General features: G+C 40.7%; 1 long non-coding RNA gene across 1 annotated transcript; it reads right to left on the reverse strand.

Annotated features, from left to right (window-relative positions):
- Positions 1 to 10,326: 10,326 nt before the first annotated feature.
- Positions 10,327 to 14,235, reverse strand: LOC119492093. The gene is made up of 2 exons (XR_005207713.1): positions 13,456 to 14,235; positions 10,327 to 11,052 (listed from the first exon to the last, which is right to left on the reverse strand). It is a non-coding gene; the product is annotated as an uncharacterized LOC119492093 (long non-coding RNA).
- Positions 14,236 to 20,122: the final 5,887 nt, after the last annotated feature.

Raw genomic sequence — 20,122 nt, forward strand, 5'->3', positions numbered from 1 at the left:
GTAGCAAATACTGGCTCAAATTCACAGTTTATTAATGAGTATACCGTTAGGCCTGTGCCTAGATGGTGTGGATTTTTATTAGGCTATGTTTCTATTATGATTTATTTAGCTAAATTAAACTTATTTTTAATGTTGCAACAGCTAATAGTGTTTGCTACTTCAGCAATTAAAAAACATTAGGGACAACATCAATAATCTCCACCAATTTCATATAATAATTCTCACTAATGTTGACATTTTCTACACATGTCCATTAAACATTAAACAGAAATTCAAGTATATGCTATTTCAACTTGTGTTTTCATTTTAGAATGAATATTTTAATGTAATTTTTGGCCAATATTGAGAGAACTGCAGAGCACACTTTTTATTTTCTTCCAAAATGTGATCACAAATAAATAAACATACTGTAAGCAACATGACCATCAACTGAAAATTGATTATTCACATTAATATTAAGTGTCACGTTCTATAATAACTCTATTTGACAAACTAAGTCAATATTATGTCACGTTCATGTCATATGGGAATTACCATAATTAATAGTTTCCGACTTTTAAAGACATTTTATGTCAACATCCACGTCATCATTTTGCCTTTTTTTTTTTTTTTCAGAAAGCTTAGATATATCTGACTTGGAACTTTATAATGTGGATTACATGCATGCATTGTTTCCTGTTCCTCATGGTGTGAATCCAGCACGGGAATGGCAGACTCTGCTACCTACAGTACAAGTGAAACTACTATATAAAGTGTTAATTACTGTATGAAACTGATTGGCTATTGCAATGCTGACCATAAACACCATCAAAAACTTTTGGTTCGAGTAACTTTAATCCTGCATACTGAGCTCTTATTGGTCGACTGTTTCTCCAGTTGGCAAAAACAGCTGTCAATGGCCACAACATCTGACCTATTTGAATCGCTGAACAAATCCGAGATGTGGGTGGCGTTAAGAGGTCTCGAATCAGGCTACTTAAAAAGTCAACACCACCAACTCTGCAATATTACAACTGTCTTGTGTTGTCCTACGATGCGAGTGTTCACAAGTTGGAGTGGAAGTCTTTCGCATCTCTGCCATTCATCCCATATGACGCTGTATTATGCTGAGTAACTGGTTACACCTCTGCTTTTTACTGTTCACCTACATGTCACCTTGTAGAATGTAAAATGTGTTGCGTTTTATTTGAAATCCCCAAATTGTAGCTAGAACCGTAGCAGAAATGAACAGCTGCATATTCAAACAGCGTTAAGCGAGAGATGCCAGAGGAAGAGGAATAGATAAAGATAAGCACATGAACCCACCACTAGTGCATAAAGATTATAATCTCCATTGTTAGGGCAATGTCTCCCCTCATGCCCCTCATCAAAACCAAGCTCGGTGTAATGGTACTGAAGCTCAGGATTAGTCAAGAGGACAATATTTTCAATGCGCCAGGGTGACTTTTGTTCAGGCGCTCTGAGCTGTTAAACAATAAGTGGATCGTAGCCGTGGCAGATGTTACGGCGCGAGTCGTCCAGTAGCAGCATGTGCTATTGATGTGGATGATGATCAAGTTACATTAAATATGACAGATGCATATAGTGATGGTAATGCTGTTATACAGACGCCTGCGCTGAGTTTATGCTTTACTTGAGTCAATGTGTGTCAGGATGTGCTTTCAGGTTAACATACTTTCACTGATTTGATTGTTGTGACACTATCACACCAGCATTAAATGAGCGTTCCTCTATACTGATGGCGTATTGAAAGCAACTGCACAGACAATTCCTCCAGACTGTTATACTGTTAGAATAGGTTGATGTAGTTCATAATCAGACGGCAATTATTGAATCTGCAAACTAACAGTGGAGACTAGGAATGATTAAGATAATCCACAGATCTAGGCAATAATGCAGTGACAGGTTTACAACCATATAACACAACACATAGCAAGATGCAGTCAAGCCTTCAGAGTGTACTTGTCCTGAACATATTGCCCAATTAGTTTTGAGATAATTAACACAGCAGTTTCACACTCAGCCACTTGAACATGTAAGCAATGAAATTCAAACAGACAGTAGATACACTCATGCATGTACGTACACAGAAACATTATAAATGCACACCCCCAACACTTCACACACAAGCACAGACAGATGTAGAGTAAAACTAAACAAACCCAGGAAGTTTTGACAAATTATAAAACAAAAGATCAGTTCACACAAAGCAAAACTCTTAAAAGGTGAAAATGAAAGTGTCTCTCTCCTTGGACAACAACCTTTTTAACAAACCAATTGTCGACAGCTGATCCCGAAACAGCCACAGCGTGCCTTGTTAGGTGGAAGACCCTGGCTGTTTGATCATCGACAGTGCCAACCACTAACAGCAACTCTTCTTAGTATAGAACAGAGTGACCAGGTGAATCCAGGTGGATCTCTTTTTTACTTTTACCTTCAATCTACTTTGATAATCAAGGGGAGATGTGGGTAAAGTAGAAGACACTGGATAAATAAGGATTAAGGCTTCAAAGACATGGATTGTGAACAAGTCAGTATTAGGGAAAGGCTTCTGACAATATTGCCCATCAAGATTAAGTCCCCCCGTCGGGGCATTTAGCCAGCATTACAACTGCATCAATCTCTACACTTTAAAAGTGGTCAGGCCTGAGTGCAACCTGTGTCTAAGAAAGAAAGTTTCCCATTGTTGTGGCCTCTTAACTGAAAAGATGTGCATGTATACCTACCTTGTGTAAGTGTACAGTGGGGACAGCTGTAGATCTGCATGTCGAAGTGTCCTTGAGCGACATACTGAACCCAAGTTGCTCCCTGGGCGATTTACAGCAGCCCACTGCTCCTAAGGATGGGTTAAATACAGAGGTCAAATTTCATGGCTGTAACTGCATGTATATGATAAATATATATATATATATTTTTTTTTTTTTTCAATAACTCATTTATTTTTCCTTAAAGATCAATCTGTATTTTTGGACTATATGCGTTATGTTCATATTTGCAACTTTTGAATTTGACTTAAAACGGCACTTTTCAATATTTTTATATCAACAATGTATCAATTTGACTCAACTCTGCAGTTCTCTTGTTGTTTTCATTCTGTTCTTGTGAAAAAAGCTCTGATAAACCCACTGTAGCCGATCACCAAACAGCACACACAAAGCTGGTGGACATAGCCGAGCATTCGGCAGCATAAAAGGTCTTTGCAAACGGGGAGCTATTGACGTACTACGTAAATCATTTTACATAGAGAGGCGCAGGCAATCTGACAGCCCGAGCCACAAGCTGTCGCGATCGTGCTCGTCTCGTGCACATGCCCGCCGCCAGAGTTGTATTGGCTTTAACGTTTTTTCCATGCGTCTCGACACACACTCACGCGGTGCAAATCAAAAGACGAGTGACTGATCCTTGCTGTTTGTGAGTTCCCTGAAATATATAACTGTTTTCGGGCCATAAACAGGAGGGCAAGTTTAGATGTATGAGGTAAGATATGTATAGTTTTGACGACAATGCTTATCTAGATAACTTTAGTTATCAACAATAATAGTCTGTGGTTGGCATCAAAGAGTAAGATTGCCACATGTGTAGCTTGTCGAGTTTTGCCATCAGTGTTCATGTTAACAGACTTCACTATATACATCACATTACCTATCAATATCCTGTTTATTGAAAGATCTCTCAATTAATCTGGCAATGATAGCAGGTTCCAATCTTGTGTTTTGAGCTTCGGTGGTGGGGGTCTTGTTTCATTTACGTTTGGATCACGAATTGCACCTTTAACAGTAACTGACTGAGCCCAGACTGTAACTCATGTAAAGTCTCTGATGCTTTTGGGATGTCCAAATAGTCTCGGCAACACAATCTCCATTTGTAAAAATCAAACTATTGTTGTTCCATCAAATTTTATTGAATCAGTCTGATTACTTAATTCTCTGTCATTATTTTTTTTTCTTCACTACACTTTTCTTCTGTTTACCAGCTCAAATTAAGCATCATTCTCTCGTTTTATATTTACACCCTAAGCAGACTAATTTATTATTGAGAGTTCCTCAGCTACTTGGATTTCTTTCCCTTTCATTTGACAGTTAATTTCTCTCTTCTTGCTAAATGACATCCTTCCTCCAACATTTTTAGTATTAAAAGTGGATGAGAAACTGGCAAGGCCAAAGTTATACAAGTGGATTTATAATGAACTCGGCTACTGTGTCTTTCAATGCAACTCTACCTCTACCGGTGCAAGAAATATTCAAGCCCATCTCGCACATGACTAGTATTGCCTAGTGACTTTTATGACTTAGAAATGAATCCTCCATGTCAAGCTATTCATGCAGTGCACGCACACTAGATAAAAGAAGTCTGTGTTTCTTCATATGTGATTGAAATGTAGTGTAATATACTAGTATCCCCAAGAAATCTGGGTTAAGCCAGTTCAAAGAATAAATGTTCCTTATCACATGCTGCCATGCATGTCATCCATCTCATTATCGTTTGCATTTCCCTGTAATTTGAGTTTGCTCTTTTTCCAAATGGGTCTCCATGCTGAGTGGGTGGATGAGCCTCGTGAATTTGCTCTTAAAATGCTATCAGAGCTCTCCTTAATTATTTCCACTGCAGCTTCCATAATTCTCAACCAGAAGAGGCAGAGTAAATTATAGACAAAAACAGAAGGAACATGACCCCAGGGGTTAAGGTTGACAGATGACCTGTGTGTTTGGTGAAATGGGTCATTTGCGGTGAAATCCTTTTTTGAATGTTTATTTCACAGATCACAAATGTGACTTTTCATGGATTTAAAAAGGAATACATTTTGCGAAATAATCTTATTTGCTCCCTTGTAGAGAGTTAGATGACAAAAATAAGATCACGCTCTCTCAAATCTGTGCATTACCTATGGATCTAGAGCTGGGAGCTGACTAGCTTAGCATAATGATTGGAAACAAGAGGAAAGAGCTAGTCTGGTTCTGTTCAGCGCCTGTAAAGCTCACAAATCAAAGTAGCAATAGACAACTTTTAAACTTTTACCAATCTATTGCTTCCAAATGTATTATTGTTGGCGCCACCGTGTCAAAGACAACCGGATCGCTTTCCATTTTCCTCAGAGTCTACTACTTATTCAGACCGTCAGGGAAAAAGCAAGAAATATATTTAATCAAATACATTATATTGCAATTCATTCCCAATGCTGCTCAGAGTAATCGTAATCCACAGCCCGTCTGACAACAGCACCCAGTCTCTGCCTCTCCTCTTGCTCAGTCTCTCCCTCGACACAACCAACAAGCTTTATGCAAATGAATGTGTGATGACGTTGCCAGTAGGCAAATGAGCGTATGACAGCGATGATGGCGACTAATGCTAGCTACTTTCATTGGAAACGAGTTGGCAACACTGCACAGGACACACTGCATTTTGTTTTCCACAGCTTTGTGCCGTAAATCAAGCCTTCATTTTCCCAGGAGTTCATACCCGGAGACATAATTGCATAGTGTAAGCAAGGTTTAGGGAACCAATCTAAACACAAATGGTGTCGTCCTTCTATAGCCATTACATTGTGCAATCAAAAATGTACTTCATAATGATAAATTAAAGCAAAAAACTTGTCTATCTCCACTTAAACGTTTTTTTTTTTTCTTGTTTGTTTAATCTATACACAAACAGACATGTAAAAAGTGATGTGTTGTTATTGTTAAGACATGAGAGTGGTACCAATCTTCTCATCTAACGTGAAGCGTATTTCACCTTGCCACTTTGGCCAGTGACGAGGGCTGAAGCCTGCGCAGCACGTCGTTTTGAACACACACAGTATTCAGCAATGCATTAATCGTTATTGATGAGTTTCTGTGTGTGTATGTGTGTGTGCGTGTGCAGTAGAGTACATATGAGGACAGTTTGACCTTTGTAATTGTGGTCGCCGATAGATGGATGGATGAGCAGATAAATAATAGATAGAGAGCAAATCGACTATGTGCTACCAATTCTGTGTTCAGAAATGATCTATTCCCTAACTCATCACATGTTAATGGAAATTCTCACACACACTCACGCACACACATATAAACAAGCGTGCATGACAACAAACACACACACACAGGACCACTATGTCTCTTCATGCCATAATCTCCCACCATGGGTTATGCAAATCATGTCCATGTAAACTTATATCAAGAATTGTAACCGGCAGCGTACTCTCTTTCTATTAATACAGGCTTTCTGTATTAACAAGTCTGCAAGCAAGGTAGTTAACTGTAGGCTCCTACAGTAAAGTGTACTCCAAATACACACAGCATCACATGGATTTTTCTGCTGCTGTCTATGCTGGGTGACTCAACACATGTCTGTGGAGAAAAACAATTCATCTACAACACATGCACTCTGAATGAACTTGCTCTCTCTTTGAGCTCCTTCCTCAACATTTCCCCCTTTGAAAGCACTAAATGGGCAAATGAGACGACCGCAGGGACGAGATCAGCCAAGAACTGTCAAAAAGAAAAATGAGCGTAACATGCTCACATTTGAACACAGTCTTTCATCTCATTTTAGATTAAAATTACAGTAACGCCGGACCCCTAAATAGATGACATCATATCTCATTGTCTTGGTTACTCGGTCGCCCCGTTTCCATGGCGTCTCATGGGGAACCGATTTCAAAAGCACATTCGATTGGTTGCTGGGACTGCTTCCCTCTGTGTTGCTAATTAGCGGTTTCATGGCTTCCCTCAGGTCTGTAGTGAAGTTGGTGGGATAACAGGCTTTCATATTCAAATACACACACACACGGAGAGCACACTACAACACATACTCACAAATTTGTTCTCAGACAGAAACATGCATACTTCTCCAGTATGGTGCTGGTGTGTGTGTGTGGTGTCGTCAGAACGAATGTAATCAGGGAAAACAACAGAAAAACAAAGAAAAAAGAAAGAAACGCCAACTCCCATTGCAATTGAGAACTGAATGTCGCAAAATAATAAAATCCTGGAAAATAAAAGACACTCTCCCTCCCACAGCTTTACCCTGTTGTTTCACTCTATGATGCAGCTGCATCCTGCTTCTCTTCATCTGCCTGTCTTTCCCCTCTAACTCACTATTAACTCCCTGTTCACCTTCCTCTCTGCATCACTCTCCTCTTCGCTGCCTCTCCTGTACTCTAGCTTCTCTCCTCCACTTCATAACACCATTAAGCCTGGAGCTTTTTTCTTCCCCTCTTATTCTACTGTAGGCTAAATAAAAAAACGTGGCTAATGTTTCAAGAGACATATTTACAGTACTTGGGTGGCAGAAAATGTTTTATTGGGGGTAAAGGTTTATAATCAATACACACACTTGCTCTAATACTTGTGATTGCAAGGAAAGGAACACATAACCAATGTAGAAGTAATTTCCAATTCCTTTAAAGGAACAGTTGAATAAATGTGAAGCTAAGAGAACATCCGATTAGTTTAGTTTGCATAAAGAAAGGAAACAGTGAAGTAAATCTGCCCACCAGTGTCAGAGAACTTCTCGGCCGCATGTCGCATCCTTTCGTTGTTTTGTCAGTGGAGACTTCAGGAGTTGACTGCAAAGAAGAACCAGACCACAACTTGGCATTTTTTACATTATTTGGTACGGCTTAAACAAATAAGATACAACATGTTACTTAGAGAGCTTTATGCTGCATTCACACGGAATCAGGCAGACGATGGACAGCAGATGGACAACGCCTTCTGGACAGCACGGGAAAAACAGTCAAACAGTCGGACGTAATGGCAGAAGGGCAAAACACAACATGCATGATGATATGTTGCTATGGTCATGGAACAAAATATATTAAATACAATTATTTTGTGTCTACTATTTCATGTAATTATTCTAGTAATGCATGTAGCTATGAAAAAAAGCAGCTTTCTCTTAATATTCTTTTGCAAATTTAAACAACTTTCTCTGCCGGCTTCACCTAATTTTACCATCCTGCTCTCGTCCACTAACATGATATCCAGTTTGCCGTCGTCTACAATCTGCCTGATTCCATGTGAATGCAGCATTTGATGTGCTGGCAGGCAGACTTTGTTACCTTCTGACAGAGCGAGAGTGGTATCAATCTTCTCATCTAACTCTTAGCAAAGCATAAGAATAAGCGTATTTTCCAAAATGTCACACACATTACATACAATTTGATTAAATAAACCTCTGAATACTAATTAAAACATTCCACTGTCTGTTGAATGCTCAGTATTTACAAACGGTCACATCCTAAAATATGTATGACCTTCTTCTGATAACTACTAACCTCATTAACATCCATTAGTGTCAGTTTGATGCAGCGCTGGATCTCATTTCAGAACGAACCCTTCCCCGACATTAAAGGCAGAGCTCAATCTCACAAACAAGATCTCAAGTTTTTTTCGTTTCCCTCTGATGCACTCGGTTGCATCATTCCCTCCTTCAAACCAGTGTTTATGAGGATCACATAAAAAATAAACTGCCATTCTCTGAGGGCGCACATGATGAAATGGATCATTGTCAGGTATGATGGGATTCATATTCCGAATCAATAAGGGCTTATACATCAGGGCACAACAGCTTCTAACACTTCAAACTGTGTGTGCTGCGGGTGGTGCATTCAAGGTCCTGACTTTTTAGCTGCAAATGTAGCTTGGTCGGTTGATAAAAATGTACCCACACTTTTACCCAAGGAAGTTGAAATTTGGCATGGAGGTCGAGTGTTGGAGGATGTGTTTTTGTGAATGCAAGAACACTTAAATGCAAGCACATACACAGTCGCAGCTATAGCAAATTCACGCTTGTTATTTTTCAAAGGAGAGAAGGGGTCAGGTTAGGTGAGGGGAAAGTGGTGTGAGTGAGAGGTGAAATTTAAAATGCAGTTAAAGACATGGGAGTAGGAGAGAAACAGAAACAAAAGGTAGTGGAAAGAAGGATGCTTGTGCATCATTTTGAGTGAACAAGAAATAATGTTGACAGGTTGTACAAACATATGGATGGGGGGTAAACAAAAGGGGTTGAAGAGAGCAAGATCCAGAAAGGCCGGACAGACAGACGGTAAGAGATACAGTATACAGCAGGTTAGGGAGATAATAAAGACTTGAGGAAAAGTGAGACAGCAAAAAGGATGGAGGCAAGGAGGGGGATGTTTATCCTCCCCATGATCATGTAGCCGTCTGTCTCTCATTTAGCCCAAGGTTCTGATTAAGTCGTTTGTGTTTAAAGAGGAGGAAGCCTCTAATTCCCCTCCTTTCATCTAATTTAATTATGTGCTCTCCCTTTCTTCCTTAGAAGGATAAAAGCAGCTTAAGCTTTTATGTGGAGCTTTAATGACAGCGGCGAGGAAACTTTACTCGCTGATTGCTTAGCCTTAAGTGTGTTTAGCCTTTACGCAGTGCTGCACCAAACACAGTTGTACACGCGTTCCTCGCAGACACACATACTGTATTCCACACAGGCACGGGGCGGCTTGTATACACGCTTATCACACACGCAGTGAAACACGAAGAGACGTTTCATGTTTAAGTAGAGTTCAGTCAGGGACCTACACAGCGCTCTGTTTCACACGCAGCTACATTACTGCCTTTAGGTGCACTCTCGCTGTTGTGTTTTGAAGTCGTTGGTATGGTGGAGCAGTTGTTAACATGGTTGCCTAACAGCAAATAGGTTGGCTGGGGGTTTCCTGTGTGGAGTTGGCATGTTTTACATTTGTTTTGGGGATTTCTCCCCACAGTCTAAAAAACGTACCCAGAGATGTGAATGTTTTTGTGTGTTTGTAGGTTAGCACGGTGAGAGGTTTGGGCTATAACTCCATTACCATAAAAAAAACATGAATATTTGACATGAAGGGAGTGTTAAGTTTGCGTTAACAGCAAACAGCAGCACAAACAAATGTACACAGTAAACAGGAGCATATCACAAAACATTATAAACAACATAATATGAATACAATATGATAAAACATATATCAAATATCAAATAAGAACTTGTCTCATAGGCTCTTTTTATGGAGCTGAATATAACAAAAGGCCCTGACCACTAGAATTTTCTGGTAATTTCATATAAAAAAACATGAATGGCGTGCAGCACTTTCAAAATTGTATCGGCGAGTACACCAGTCTATGCACCGATCGGATACCACAATTTATTAACACAGAAAAAAATCAACTCACTGAGCTGTCGCCCTGGATGTATCATGGCTGCCACTGGCAACTACTGTTTTAGAGCAGCAAAGAAGAAGTGATTGCAGGTAGTTTGTCACATGACGACAGCAAACAACAACAGTACGGTGCTAGTGGAGAGTGTAACGGTAACGGCAAACAGCCACCGCTGCCATTTTGGACTGAAAACGCTTAATATATTTATAATATTTTATTGTTTAACGCAGGCATTTTCAGTACAATATGACAACAGAACAGAAATAATTTTGTTTTACTTTTGTACGGCACTTTTTAGGCGGACATTTTACTGGCGTAGGCGTAGCTTTGGTGCTGGGAGCTGATGTTGCAATGGAACAAACACTGACTTTCACTTCTTAGCAACATACGTTCTTTGGTAACGGTAGTCAGAAGGAGGAAAATGTCAGCCATTTGGCAATATTTCACAGTGGAAATTCTAACAAGTAAAACGGCGATATGAACAGTATGTAAGGCTTTCGTTTCCATGGGTTTCCAATTTCAGCACATCACACGAAAGAGTACGACAACTTCACCAAGGCAGAGGGGATAAAAAGGATAAACAGCAGCAGGACACATTGGAAACCGCATTCCAACAACAAGATAAATTCCACTAAGATAGCCCAAAAGCGACAACGATATTATATTTATCATGCTGGTATCGGATTGGTATCGGGAAGGAAAAAATGGTATCGGAACATCTCTAAAAAAAATGCATCACCAAATGCTGTGCAGTATTTCTAAAAAGCATTGGGGGGGAAATATACATCAACACTATATATGTCCATCATGGATATAACTTGGATTCTCTAGTGTTCACATATGGATCAGTTCATAATTGTTTTGGTGTGTGGTGAATTGGTCAGCTGTCATAAAATCTGTTGAGTTTCCGGAAAGTTCACCCAGCCTAGGTAAAGTAGAAAAGAAAATGATTATCCAACTATCCAAAAATAAATAAATATAGCTCTAAGCATTTCTGGGAAAGATAATTAGGACAACAAACAGAATTTATATACAAACACTCACGTGAACTAGCAAACGCTTGCATTTTCACACACACACATTCCCAGGGAGCTTCGTTAACACTCTGGGCATGTCTACACTTCACAAAAATAATCATCCCATCCCCATCAAAAAGTAAGTTTAGAGACATTCATCAAACTACTGTACAGCATCGGCTTAACAGCCCTCAGCAAGAAGTGCATTGTAGGAATCAGCTGTATAAACAGGTGGGGCCCAGCCAAATCAGCAGAAATATCTTTAATTAGGATGAGGGCTATGGGTATAGTCACACAGACAAACAAACAAGCCATTAATCACCTCATTGGCAGTCGCATACACCTTAACAGGCAGACTAGCAGGTGTGTCTGTGTGTGTGAGGACAAAGAAAGTGAGAGCAACAGTCAGAAAAACAAAAAGAGCAATTTGAGAGAAACCTTGATAAAGACGGTAAAATGATGAAAAGAGAAGACATTTAAAGAGGCCACAAACAAGAGATGGATAATGAGACGGACGCTGAAAAGCCAAGTGTTAGAGTGACAAAGAAGGGAAAGAGGCAGTAGTCGTGTTTCCCTTCAATTGTAAAGCAAATTTCAAGCAAATTTGTCACTAAAATGAAATGCGAATTAGACGCATTTCCATCAACTGGTTTGGAGCGAATAAACTAGGCTACGCAAAGCGCAGTTTTGCCAGAAGTTGGCGCTTCAGGCTACGCTTTATGCATGGCTGTAATCCACCAGTAAACAGAGTAGAAGAAGTAGAGATTGCAAACCGGAAACAAAACAGTTCGCTTGGCCATCTAAACATCTACAAGAGAAAAATGGAGAGAGGTCTTCAGGAATGTTTCAATTCAAGTTTTGATTGCTCTTTCATGTCATCGGTCCACACGTACCTGTTGTTGTTACTACCATTATGGGAATATCCGGGAAGATGCGGACAGCTAAAACAGCTGATAAGCTACATCAGAACTTATTTCCATAGCCCATTTAGTGCATCAACTCTTTTTAGACAAAAAAAAAACACCTCAAGCGCAATTGAGGAAGTTTTATCAAATTTTGCCGTTTCCCCATCTTTTCTAATGCGATACTTCAAAATATGCATAAAAATACATTTATGGAAACACGTCTAGTGAGAGGGAGGGTGGGTAAAATAATGAACAAGGGCTGGGAAACAGAGAAATCAGAAACAGAATGGTGCTTAATGGAAGACTTGAAAAAGGAGACGTGAATGCAGTTTGGTATTAAGCTGCTGCATTTGTTCATGTGTTATATAGACCAACATTCATCATCATCAGGAGGAAGTTAATGAACCCCAGTGGTTTAGGAGCAGGATCCCTCTCTGGGTAGATGCGCCACTATTCTCAGTATAGCACTCACTCACACATACCTCTGTTTCTGTCTATCTCACACAATGTTCACTGAACTCATCGTGAAATGGCAGGATATGGTGAGGAAATGGACATTCTGCGTTCCCTCCTTCCCAAATAAAAACCCTCTTAGGTTCTACAGTAGACACGCTGATGCCCTACCCTACCTTTTGCACAAAGATTAATTATGTCTTATGTCCATTGCAAATAAACCTCCATAAATCTGCTTAGAAACTATATAAGATGCTTCAGAATTTACCCTGAGAATCATCACATTTTTAAGTTTTCTTAATCAAAGTAATCTAGAGATAGTTGCCTGTACATCCATGGATAACAAGCAGGAACTAATAGCCAATTACCATCCGTGACAGTGTGTGACTGCCATTATATGTTGGTGTTAGCATGTTTCCATGATTTCCCAACTTACTCCAATTCCACACAAAAGTCAAATTTCACACTGAGCCTGACGAAGGAAAAAAAAAGTAGAGGAACAAGTAACTCCTCCTGTGGAAAAACCTGTTTTTACAATGTTAAACCACAAGGACGTTGCTCCGGATGGGATTTAAATTACATGAGGACCAGCAAGTTTGCTGAAAAAACAGCAGACCAGCCTAATTGCAGCTGTAAGCATTACAGGGTTAAGGGTGAAATATTACCCAAATGCACACTCCAGACGGGACTAATCATATGTAGATAAACAACATAGAATGCACATAAAATTTACCGCATTGCAAAATCATTTCAACGCCGTATACACCCATGCTTTTCTCAGCAGTGACAAAACAAGCGTTTTCTTTCTCTATCCACTAAATTTTTAACTCTAACAATCTGACAAAAAACTAAAAACATTGCCTTCTGTATCCTGAATATTGCAAAATGCCGTCCTCAAAAGTGCTTATTTTTACAATTAAACCAAAGATAGGAGGCATGCGCCCGCACACACACACACACACACACACACAGTGCACAGTCGAGAGGGACTAGTAGTCTAATGGGACCTGAACAAGGGATGCCTAACGAGGAGCTCTAACAGGTGTTTCTCATTAAAGCTGGAAGACATGAATCTGGTGCAGAGAGAGAGAGATAGAGAGAGAGAGAAGGAGAGAGCAGAGTGTGAGGAGTGAAGGGGAGAGGAGAGAAGCAAACGATGAGCTGATATATTCCCGTGTTATTCATTAGTGTCTTACAGGCTGCTGATATTAATGATTCACTGTCCATAAGATTCCCCACCCTCACGTACACACACATAAGCTCAGGCTGGCAAAACACACTGTATCACCCTCTATCTCTCCCTCTGCTCTCCTCCGCTCTCTAACCTCCTGCGCTCTCTCAGCTGAAAAACAGATTTGTCTTTTAATCTCAGCTGCTGTTTTTTTTTTCTAAATTTTGCCTCATATTCCCCTTTTCTTTTTTTTTTGTATTCTGCTGCCGCCTCTCTTTTAACGGTTCACTCTTGCTTAATGTTATTCCTGCCATCTGGGGGTGAGTGTGTGAGTGCATCTGTTAACCCACTGCAGGAGTGGGTCAAACATAGAATAGACAGTAGGCTAATTGATGAATCTGCAACTAACAGGTTATCACAATCCTGTCGTCGAAAGAGAAGTGAGCTACTAAAAGCACATGACACACACACACACACACTCTTACTTCCTACCTTCCTACCACATGGCTCTTTTCTCCCATGGCCGAGCATTTTACATTTAGCCTTTACCTGTCCTAATTAACCAGCTGGAGCGATCCGTCACCTTGGGAACTGCTTCTCATTAACCCTCAACACCCCAAACTTGCCTTCCATCCCCCAAACCCCCTCACCTATCTCACCCCCAGCCCCCTTTCCCCTCACCCACCACCGACAGCACCTCGCTGCACATGGATGCCTGCACTCCATTAACCATTAAAAGCTGGACTGTGCCGAGGTCCACGTGCAAAAGAAGAAGTGGAGGAGGGAGAAGAGGAGGATGAAGAGGAGGGGGCTCTCATTAAACACTTTGAGCCCCGACAGAATCAATTACGGTGATGTATCGATTTGTCAGCGTGTCCCGGTGGCTCAGTCAGGGCACCCACCGGGACCTGCTGCCGAACAGGAGGGAGAGGGGGACAAATGGAAGGGTTAATAAGGAGAAAGGAATGGAGAGGTGGGAAAAGGAAAGGACAGCAATGGAAAGACGAGATGGAACTGGGAAGGGCACAGTGGCGAGGAGAGGAAGACGAAGTTAAGGGAGAAAGCAGGGAGGACTAAAGGGGTGGAGTTAGGAAGAAATGGTTGAAGGAGGAATGGGTTGCGGTCGAATAGTCAAAAAATGACATCCTAATGTCTTTTCATAACCACTTTTTCCTTGTCCTCGATGGAAAACATCATGAGGTCAAGGGAAGATGTGAAGGAGAATTCATAAGGACTATAGACTCCAGGATGATGATGCAACGGCGGCGGGTCTGCCATGGTGAAACTACAACGGTCCGACAATGGACTACAAAAGGCTCTTCTTTTCTCTGTGAGTTGTTAAATAGCTCTTTCAGTGACCGGCTGCTTCACCCGCGGTGTGTGAAAGAGAGATACCGAAGGTCCTTCTGCTGCTGTTACACTCCACATCAACATACAATAAAGGATTATCTGACCTAACATGGACAACCGGGGAAAAATATTACTTCATTACCATGGTTGGAATTGAAATAAACAAGGAATAACCTATAGGCTATACCACAAAGTTTATATGATAAATAATGAGATCTTTTTTGAGTTATGGTGAAGGAGTTAAACCATTAAATGTATATTTCTTCCTACTCCTTTTCGGACCTAATATTTTAATTTGAACAGCTCTTATCATGGCTGCTACTTAGATACTTCCGGGTCATTTCACTCCATTAGCAAAAGAGACTTCTCGACTGCGGCCGCGGTGTAAGAAGAAAAGGGCAAGGTGCAGAAAAGACAGACGGAGGGAGAGAAATGTAGACCTGTAAAAGGGAGGGAGGAGGGCAAACACATTTCCTTATCAAACAAGAAAGCGTTCTCTCCCTTCAAGTGGCGCCCCATTTCTTTCATGTCCTCCGCTCACCTTTTTGTTAATTTCTATCCTCCACCTCTTCAACCTCTCTGTTCTTTGTATTTTCTCACTTCATCTGCCAGTCTCTCCTCCCCTCCATTATAACGGTCTCCGCCTGAACTTTCTGTTCAGGGCCCACTGTGCTTCCATCTCCGGCGTATACGGGGGGTCATTTAAGCACAGACGGGGCTGTAACCTTGAAAGTAATTTCATAGCCACACAACTAAGTTAAAGCTGTGTAGGCTGCAACATGTGAGGACGCCGCTGGGACACGGCCAGGAAGACATAATAATAATATTGTATGTCCACGAAACAGGGATTTGTGTTGATTAAAGTAAGATATGAAATCCTTCAGGTTTTAGTGTAATGAAACTTCTGGCTTGAGGCAATTTTATCCATCCATCCGTCTAGTGATCTGATGCCTTCTGTGTATTTTTATGAGCATATATGTGGTGTTCATACGTGCACAAACAAAATATCCCATTATTATCTTTCACTATTTGTCAAAGTCTTCTCACACCCGTGTTTTCTGTTACGTATATTCAGAGCCTGGGAATAATAGGGTAGACACATATGCCTGCGAGCCCGCACAAACTAAGTAGCTACGAGGCTTTTTATGTTTCACAGATGACAGACAACACGTATTCTTCCTTCTGCTGTAATGAGGCTGCAGGGCTCCAATAGACAACATGGGACATGATTAGATGGCACATTCACAGGAAATATGCGTCCAACCTGACAACCACAGAAGGAAAGAAGACAGTCATTCATACATGGGTGGAGACGGCTTGTTTGAAGGAGCGTATGGCAGGTAAAATATATAGAAAGACTGATGGAGTATGCTGCTTCACTCGTGGTGTGTTGTCAGGGGTCAAGGGTAGCCTAATCATGTTGTTGAGCAGTAGACACATGTATGGCAAGCTGAGCAGAAGTGTATCCTCCACATCTACACCAACACACACACACAGAAATAATAGGCCTGCTAGAACTGGAGAATACAATGTCCTCTGCAATTTTCATTATCATAATATCATGTTTCCATTATCTTAAATGCTCAAATGCTGTACATATCTGGGTCTTTCATATCCATATTAATAGACTCTGTATCCAGCTCAATTAGCCTAAATTGCTCTTTTTGTCTGCTACTGAATATCTGTTGTCTGGCTACACAACACAAGAGCCACAGACGTTGAACAATAACCCACATTAGCTTTTCTCCTTATAAACTCCTTCTTATCTAACTTGCAAACATTAGGTTCACTTTATCTTATTGAACGAGCCCCCAAACAAACATTCACCACCAGGGGGAAAGTGCATTGCTAAGGTCAGTTTGCTGGCAAGTTGGCTAATTAGTCAATTAACTGCTCAGGTGAGGCACATTAAACAGCATGTAAACTCACCTGTAAATGTCTCTTCGGTCCGGTTAGATGATGGTGTGGTCCTTTTACTCTTCAGTGGCCTACTACTGATAATAACGCGGTGTCTGTCCATGTAGGCTTCAGTGTAAGTTTGTCTACTTTGTCTCTAGTTCCACTTCAGGAGCACAGCTTGCCACCACCTGTACCTGTCCTCTCAATCAAACACACCCATGGACACCCCCAGCCAACTCCAGCCAGCTGAGAGGAAAAGAAGCATTTCTCATATCCTAATATCTTTTGTATTCCTTGTTTGATAAAAAAAAAATAAACATGCTGCCCAGATAGGTTTTCTATCAAATATTACATTTTATTCAACTCATTTGTGGCAACTTAATTATAATTATAATAATAATAATAATAATAATAATAATAATAATAATAATAATGACAATAATAATAATTAATAAATTTGATAGGGACGTATGAAGACACTGTTACATTTAAATAAAGTGCAACTGATGCAATGTGTGTAGGACTTCTAGCAGTAGCTAATTCGCAGACCTTGTCCCTGGTTAGGCTTTTAAGAACTAAAAATACATAATACAACATCAGACATACGATCACATAATACAACATCATACATTAAAATCAATTCACATATGTATGTTCCCTTTCAGAGATCAGTGATCACAGGTTTGATTTAGTGTCAAACAGTGTTTCACCTTCTCATCAAAGTACTTTAATAGCCTAAACCTCACTCATGTGGGATGCAGGACACAACCTGCCTTGCACTTTATGGTAAATGGACTGCATTTATATAGCGCTTTTCTAGTCTACCGACCACTTAAAGCAAAAAAATAACATTCACACACATTCATACACTGATGGCTGAGGCAGCCGGGTGCCAACCTGCCCATCAGGAGTGGACACTCTGACAATCTCAATGGAGGAGGCAGGGATCAAACTAGGAACCTTCCGAAGCCATGCTGCCACTTTATGCCCACGATTCCTCATCTCCTTATGACTTCTGTGCAGTAGAAGAATTTAAATTTGACTGGAAACATGTTATCAATGATCATAATCCATTATTTTTCCTCCCAAACAGATTTGGCAAAAGCATTTAGTAGTAAATAAACATCATTTTGGTGATGGGGTTCCTGCAGAATACACATTCAAAGGCTACAAGTTTGCAGAATAAAATATTAACAGAGGATTCCCTTGAGAGTCCATAAAAAGGCTGAGAAGTGAAGAACAAGAAAACAACCCCTTGCTACATTAGGGGTGCTCTTTCTTCCATTTTACCAATTTCACAGTTTATTTGTGGACTCAAATTGTCACAAATGGATGCAGCTGCTGTCCCTTGCAGCTCACTGTAGGTGACTTGTGAGACAACAAGTGAGTCCTTTCAGGGTATTCTTGGTGAGGAAACTTGAATGGGTTTTTTCATCAGAAAACAAGTGGACATGCAGCCGGCGGGGGGCAGAACAAAAATGTTTCCACTGTGAAACTTGCTGTCAAAGAAAATGCCAAAACACACGAAAAACCAAAATCACTAATGTGGTAAGAAAATCACAGCGAGTTTTGGAGAGACAGAGCGGAGGGAAAGGGAACCGCATTCTTCTGTCAGATTTACCACCAATGTCCAATGTGTTATGTTTAAAAAATGAAAAAGATGTCTATCAATATGAGTCTTCACTTGTAGAGAAAAAGTTTACTAAATTCTCCCCAAACAGCAAAAAAAGTTAAGTTTCATAACACAGCATGTTTTTCAGTCTGCTTTTTCTCACAACACACCCAGTCTGAACTCCAGTTCCACAGAAGGGTCAGTTAATATAGTGCAGTTAAATGTCAACTCCTCCAGTTTCACTGTCTTTCTGACAGCATCAACAACATCACAGACCACTTCAAATCTAACAAAGGTCAGCCCTCTTTTTCCGTTCTCTCTCCCTGTTTGTATGCATGTATGTGTGTGAATGTGAGCGAGAGGGAGAAAGAGTGCGAGACGGAGAGAGAGCTAAGATCTCAGAGTTGTTTAAACCCAGCCTAGCGGTTCGATATCCATCAGATTTATGTCTCTGTTATTTTTCTCTCCTAAACAGTAAGTGATAAACTCACTGAAGGACACAATAACAAAGATCTACCTTTTAACCTCTCTCTCTCCTTGTCTATATCTTGGTCTCTCGGTCTCTCTCTCTCTGTCGCCGCGCTATCAATCAGTCTTGTGGTGATTGCTGTTGGATTACAGGGCTTTCGCTGTCCGCTTCCAGCAATTAACGTTGGGGACAAATAAAATACCTTTATATCCCTCCGCAGTGACTGAGGTAAATAGTAGAGCCACATGCACACGCGCTCATATTCACACGCATAACCACATGCGGTGTACACCTTAATCTTAAATTCAATCACAACGTTGGCACCTTTGACATCCACGCTACCTCTGAGCTCCAGTGTGTTTGGTCGCGTAATAAAGGCGTTATTTTTATCCCTCGTCTACCTGTTTGTCCTTGTTTGATCCTCACATGCACATGAGCTATGGAGATAAAGCAGTGGATGGTGTGTTGTGAGCTCAGCTGAGGACGGTGGCAGCCGTGATAGATTAGGACTGGCTGTGGGGAGTAATGCAAAACAGCAGAACCGAGGAAAAAAAACACACACACACTCACACACCAATGCGTACACCTTCACCACAGAGACGACAAACCAGTTCCAGTGCCTGGTGTTTATCTTCCCCAACTCCTGCACACACATGCAGACAGATGGTAACAGCGGCCACTGGCACAGCTCCTTATTCCCTCCCTTGCAAACATAATTTATCACCTGCAGGAGCGTCTTCAGTGTGTGTTTGCGTGTGTGTGTGTAGAAAGTCCGACTTGATCCAGTGCCACCATAACCTTATTAAGTAACAAACTGATGACAACAGAGAAAAATGTAGTCTGTTTAATCCCTGTAGGTAAAATTGGCACCGCAACAAACGGTCCCTCAACATCTGTCACACACACACACATACACAAATTGACAAACAGACAATCAAAGGGTTCCAAGCAGACTCCTGCTGAGAATTAAACGCAACTCGCCATTTATCTTCCCATCACCTCCCCTCCTGTCTCATCACTTGCTTTATACCTTCAGCTAAAGCATGTACCTCACGGCTACTTTTCATATATAAGCAATATAAATATTGTGCACATGGAGACACAAAAAGAGAGACGGATA

Source organism: Sebastes umbrosus, chromosome 7 (assembly GCF_015220745.1).
Source record: "Sebastes umbrosus isolate fSebUmb1 chromosome 7, fSebUmb1.pri, whole genome shotgun sequence".
NCBI lineage: Eukaryota > Metazoa > Chordata > Actinopteri > Perciformes > Sebastidae > Sebastes > Sebastes umbrosus.